Genomic DNA, 5,665 nt, shown 5'->3' with positions numbered 1-5,665 from the left:
ATACAGATAAGAAATATCTATTTAACGCCTCGCTCATTTCCTCATCACTATCAATCAGTGATTCTCCTGACTTAAGCGGCCCTATCTTATCCCTAACCTTGGTCTTATAAAGCTGAAAGAAGCCCTTTGGATTGATTTTTGCTTCCCTGGCAATTCTAATCTCATAATTACGTTTTGCCATACGTGTGTTTTTCTTTACTGCTCTAGCTAAATCATTGTAACTATCCCTTAGGTGAGTTTCCCCCCTTTTAATTCTAACACATAGTCCTCTTTTCCTTCCTATTTCAGTTTTTAGCCTGTCTGTCATCCATCTCGGGTAATTACCTGTTGACCTGACTTCCCTGTGAGGTATAAACTGTTTCTGTCCTAATTTAATCTCCCTGACCAGACTATTGTACTCACCCTTCAAGCTACTGACCTGACTAGTGACCTCACCAGAGATTACCGCCCCTCCCTGCTCTGGGTCCTGACCTACTTCTGATCTCACTCCCCTAAGCTTCTGCAGCTGATTTCTTAACCCCTCATAGTCTGCCTTCCTGAAGTCAGGTATTAATGTGTTGTTACTGCTTACTCTATCCTCCCATTTAATATTAAATCTAATTTCCTTATGATCACTGTTACCTAATGAATCCCCAACCTCAATGTTGCTTATTATGTCCTCTCTATTAGTTAACGACAAATCCAAAATATTTTCTTCCCTCGTTGGTGTTCTAATTAACTGCTTAAGGAAACTATCCTGTATAACATCTAACAAATCCTGTGCCTCTTGGTCTCCGGATAAAGTATCCCACTCTATGTTCCTATCATTGAAATCCCCAATTACACACACGTACATTCCTATATCTTGACGCCCTACTGATTTCCTGTAAAGGGGTTGGCTACTGTCCCTGGTAAGGTTGGGCTTCTCCTTCCTATCTATTGTTTCTACCCAGAGGGATTCTGTATTGCTATCTTCCTTGATTAAGTTGTTAATGACACACTTAGATTGTCCCTGCCGAAGAGTGCGACCCCACCCCCCTCCCTGCCTATTCGATCTGGCTGTATAAATGTTTATTTATCACTTTATAAGCTGTCTACGGCCATGGGAAGACCTCCACCTACTGTCCTATGCCTGTACCTTCCTTACGACTGCTGGAGAACAAATGTATCACGCCTATAACATAAAAAATGAAGGAAAAGAGAGGCGGCCTTAGTTGAATCTAGCGGGCCAGGGAGGGCGATGCCAGCTATACGACAACTCCTTCAGTCACAACAATAAAATGACGTTTAGGAGCTCAGATCAATCCTTTCCGCTCGTATAACCTACACCAACAGTTAGGCTTCATGCACAGTGTTTGCTTGGGTACGGTAACTGACGTGGGTGTGATTGTGTTCAGCCAGGAGCCGGGTGATACAATGTACTGGGAAGGCCTGACTGGAAGTGTATTGGACTGGCTGCGGGGAGACGGTGGGCGGGGCATGCGGCGGGGAGGGGAGGCTGTATTTACGCTGATTTATCCTTTTATGAGCTGTCTATGGCGATGGGAAGACCTCCACGTACAATATTATACCTGCAGCTTCCTTAACTGTGATGGAAAACTAATGTATCACGCCCAAACGCCCACACACACGGGAGTTCACGGGTGCGCTGGGCGGGGAGGGGAGGCTGTATATACGCTGATTTACCCTTTATGAGCTGTTTATGGCCATGAGAAGACCTCCACGTGCAATATATTATACCTACAGCTTCCTCATTAGTGCTAGAAATCTAATGTATCACACCCAAAACGCCCACACACACACCCCAAGCACACGTACGGGAGTTCACGGAGTACGTTGGGAGGGACTTCTTGGCGGCTGAGAGTAGGCAATATAGACGTTGAATTATCGCTTTATGTACTGTCTGTGGCTATGGAAACGCCTCCACGTACCGTCCTATACCTGTACGTTCCTTGTGGCTACAGGAAAAGCAATGTACCACGCCCCGGACGCCCAGAAATAGCCCGAAATTAGCCTGAATGCACGGCGAAAAAACACGACTTGGTCTTTGAATTCTCACCTCGTCCCCTGCTGAATGAATGGCATACCAGGCGTGTTTGCTCACAGGGGGCAGCACTGACCGGGGCTCCTTTTTTTTGGTTTCTTTTTTTATTTCCGAAGATTGACATAAGCTAATAGAGTGACTTATCCCTTAAACGCCTCATATCTAACCCTTGAACCCACGTGAGGATGTGTTATATCTATCAGTCTTACGTGTACTGTGCGTGTGTGTGTGTGTATAGGGGGAAGTGAGGGGCTGTGAACGGTTCGTGTGAGAAGGGGAAGGAAAGTGAAGGGGAGAGGTGAAGGAGGGGAGGAAAGGGGGGAAGGGGGAGGAGGTGATTACCCAATGCCATAATCATTCGTAAGTCATATATTGCTTACTCAGAGGAGGGGGTTAGGAGGAGGAGGAAAGGGAGGAAGAGGGGGAGGGGGAGGGAAGGAAGGAGAGAGAGGTAGGTACCGGGAAGGTGTGTGTGTGTGTGTGTGTGTGTGTGTGTGTGTGTGTGTGTGTGTTTTCCTAGGCTGTCAATCTCTCTCTCTCTCGTGGCCAGGTGTGTCCGATCAAATCCTTTTTAATTCCGTATGAACGATCGAGTAAATGAGGTGACCAAAGGCTTGACCCCGACAGGTGCTACGGAGAGGGGATTACTCTCTCTCTCTCTCTCTCTCGTGGCCAGGTGTGTCCGATCAAATCCTTTTTAATTCCGTATGAACGATCGAGTAATTGAGGTGACCAAAGGCTTGACCCAAATATAAATAAATAAATAGAAGAACGAGAAAGAAAAGGAAGAATAAGATGGATTGAAAAAAAAAATGCAATGATTTAATAGATAATACACACACACACACACACACACACACACACACACACACACACACACACACACACACACACACACACACACACAGCCTGTCAAGAGGGGCCACACAATGGGAAGAGCCCAGCCAGCCCTCGCACCCCTCAACCCCTCTCATCTCCCCTCTCCACCTCTCACCCCTTCATCTTTTCTGTCCTGTCCAACCACACGTAGATTACTAGTGGTAGCGGTAGTAGACACCCTCGCCATAGACTGATAGGTCTTCTGGTGTCTGTTCTTCCTATGTATTCATCTCCTCCCCCATCCCCTCCCTTCTCCCTTCTTACCCATTCCCTCCCTCTCCCCATTCACCCCCACGCTTCCTCCTCTTCCCCTCACCTCCCCTTCCCCCTTCACCTCTCATCCAACCACCTGCCACATCCCTCCCTCCATCACTATAACATCACCATTATCATCACCAGTACCTATCACCTTCCCATCACCATTCCCTTCATCACCATATAAAGGATCACTATCGTCTGTTATCAATATTTCTCCTCCTCCCTCCACCCTCTCTCCCAAGTCCAGTAATATTCCTTCAAACAACTACAAGGTCATTCTGTATTATACCCTCTAGTTGAAGCCAGTCTCCTGCCCCCATTCTCATATTTTGCCCTAATCTAATATGTACCATCTAGTTAATCAATCTGGTAATATTCCTTCAAACAACTACAGATTCCCTTCTTTACACTGGGCATGGGAAGGTAAATCTCACTTGCTTTAACCCTTCACTGTGGATTTCCTACAAGAAGACATCACCAAGCTACAGGAGTGGAGCAAAAAGTGGCTGCTACAATTCAGTGAAGAAAAATATATAGTCCTGCACCTTGGGAGGGGATATCCAGCACACCAGTACCACGTGGGAAGCACTCCACTATCCACCACAGAGGCAGAGAATGATCTGGGAGTACATATGTTACCAGGCTACCAGTGAAGGGATATCCAGCACACCAATACCACATGGGAAACACTCCACTATCCACCACAGAGGCAGAGAATGATCTGGGAGTACATGTTACCAGGTTACCAGTGAAGGCGAAATTCGTGCCAATCACAGCGGACGGGTAAAAACATTTGCTAATAATATGAACTGTCCGAGAAAACATGAAAAACAGTGGAGTAGATACCAACCTTCAGCTTTGGGATGACCACAGACGCATGCATTTATTTTAAGGTGGATGTCATTATTTAGATCCATGAAAGGGGCATCAAAACATAAAAATGACCCAAACACTCCCTCAATGACACAACACATGAGGGACAGTAACCAGATTCTGTGCAGTGTAGCGCAGAGGACGCCGAGACAAACACAAAGACTCTGGGGTCAAAACGTTGGCCAGCGGCTGTAATAAGTAACTCATTTTTTCAACCCTTGTTACGTCTACGCTGCTGACGTAGAATGCAGGTAAACATTTTATTCAACTTTCTTTTCCTTATTATTTGGTTGTTTTGTACAGAGATCAGAATTTAGTACCCTTACTGCTAACATGGGAGCATATGCAGGAAACAACAGAATGTTTGAGCCCTCTCAACCTTTGTGTTCTCATAAGACTGAGACACTTTCATGAAGTATAAGATACTTATTTTCGTGACTGGACTTTTTTTCCACACCACCTCTGAGGTAAAAGTCCCAGGCGCGTTTTTATTTAAGAGGTGTCCCCTGAAGGCCTAATCCTCTCTTTGATCTTTGATCAGAAAATACATTAGTTGGGTTGTTGACAAGTTGGCAACACAGCGGGTTTATGCGTTTATACGTTTTTAAATGGAAGCAGCAGTAAGTTATTGCAGTAAGAGTTGTTACAATAGCAGAAGCAGCACAGGTCATTATGCGTTAGCAGTACGAGTCGTTGCGGCAGCAGAAAAAAACACGAGTTGCTATGCATTAGCAGTACGGGTTATGCAGAAACAGAATGGGTTGCCGCAACAAGAGCACCACAGTATCCCCCAGCACCTTAAATATATTCGATCAATACTCTTACACTCTAACATGGGTGTGGAGTCGGATATAAAAAAATTTGACTCCACCCCCTCCCCCTTACCCTTGTCTAGTGCAGTGGTAGGGAAAGTAAAGCCCGCAACGCCACATCGCACCACAATAAATGAACAACACCTCACCTTAATTAACGAGCCACACCGCACCACAGTAAACGAACCATACCGCACTACAATAAACGAACCATACCTCACCTTAATTAATGAACCACACCGCACCACAATAAATGAACAACACCTCACCTTAATTAACGAGCCACACCGCACCACAGTAAACGAACCATACCGCACCACAATAAACGAACCATACCTCACCTCAGTTAACGAGCCACACCGCACCACAGTAAATGACCCACATCGCACCACAGTAAACAAACCACACAGCACCACAATAAAGGAGTCGGAGAGCATTTTACCGTCTCCAACTCCAGGCAAAAGTAGGCTACACACTTGTACCATTAAATATACCTTAAAGTACGTTATATCAGGCTTAAATATACCCTTAGTAAATTCATGACACTTCAGGTATAGACAGAAAAAAAATCCCCTCCTCCTCTTTTGCCTCTTCTTCCTTCTTTCTTCTTGTTTTCTTGTCTTCTTTTCCTCTTCATTGACTAGGCTCTCTTGCAGGCCTGGAAAAAATGGTACTGTCAGTCGCTTCCACATCAACTATTTCAAAAACACCAAAAAGGAGATCAACTGAGTTCCAGCGAGTGTGTTTTCTACGTTCATGGTACAAAAGAAGGGTCGTCTACCTCTACCACCAGGGTCTTAAAACTACTCGTGGAAAGACA

The 5,665-nt window shown here is 45.4% G+C and overlaps 1 long non-coding RNA gene across 1 annotated transcript; it reads right to left on the bottom strand.

Annotated features, from left to right (window-relative positions):
- Positions 1–3,514: 3,514 nt before the first annotated feature.
- Positions 3,515–5,499, bottom strand: LOC126989297 (uncharacterized). Its single transcript, XR_007743161.1, has 2 exons — positions 5,187–5,499; positions 3,515–5,066 (listed from the first exon to the last, which is right to left on the bottom strand). It is a non-coding gene; the product is annotated as an uncharacterized LOC126989297 (long non-coding RNA).
- Positions 5,500–5,665: the final 166 nt, after the last annotated feature.

Source organism: Eriocheir sinensis, unplaced genomic scaffold, assembly GCF_024679095.1.
Source record: "Eriocheir sinensis breed Jianghai 21 unplaced genomic scaffold, ASM2467909v1 Scaffold1129, whole genome shotgun sequence".
In the NCBI taxonomy this organism is placed as follows: domain Eukaryota; kingdom Metazoa; phylum Arthropoda; class Malacostraca; order Decapoda; family Varunidae; genus Eriocheir; species Eriocheir sinensis.
Note: the sequence above shows the minus strand (reverse complement) of the source record. Positions and strands in the feature narration are given on the sequence as shown.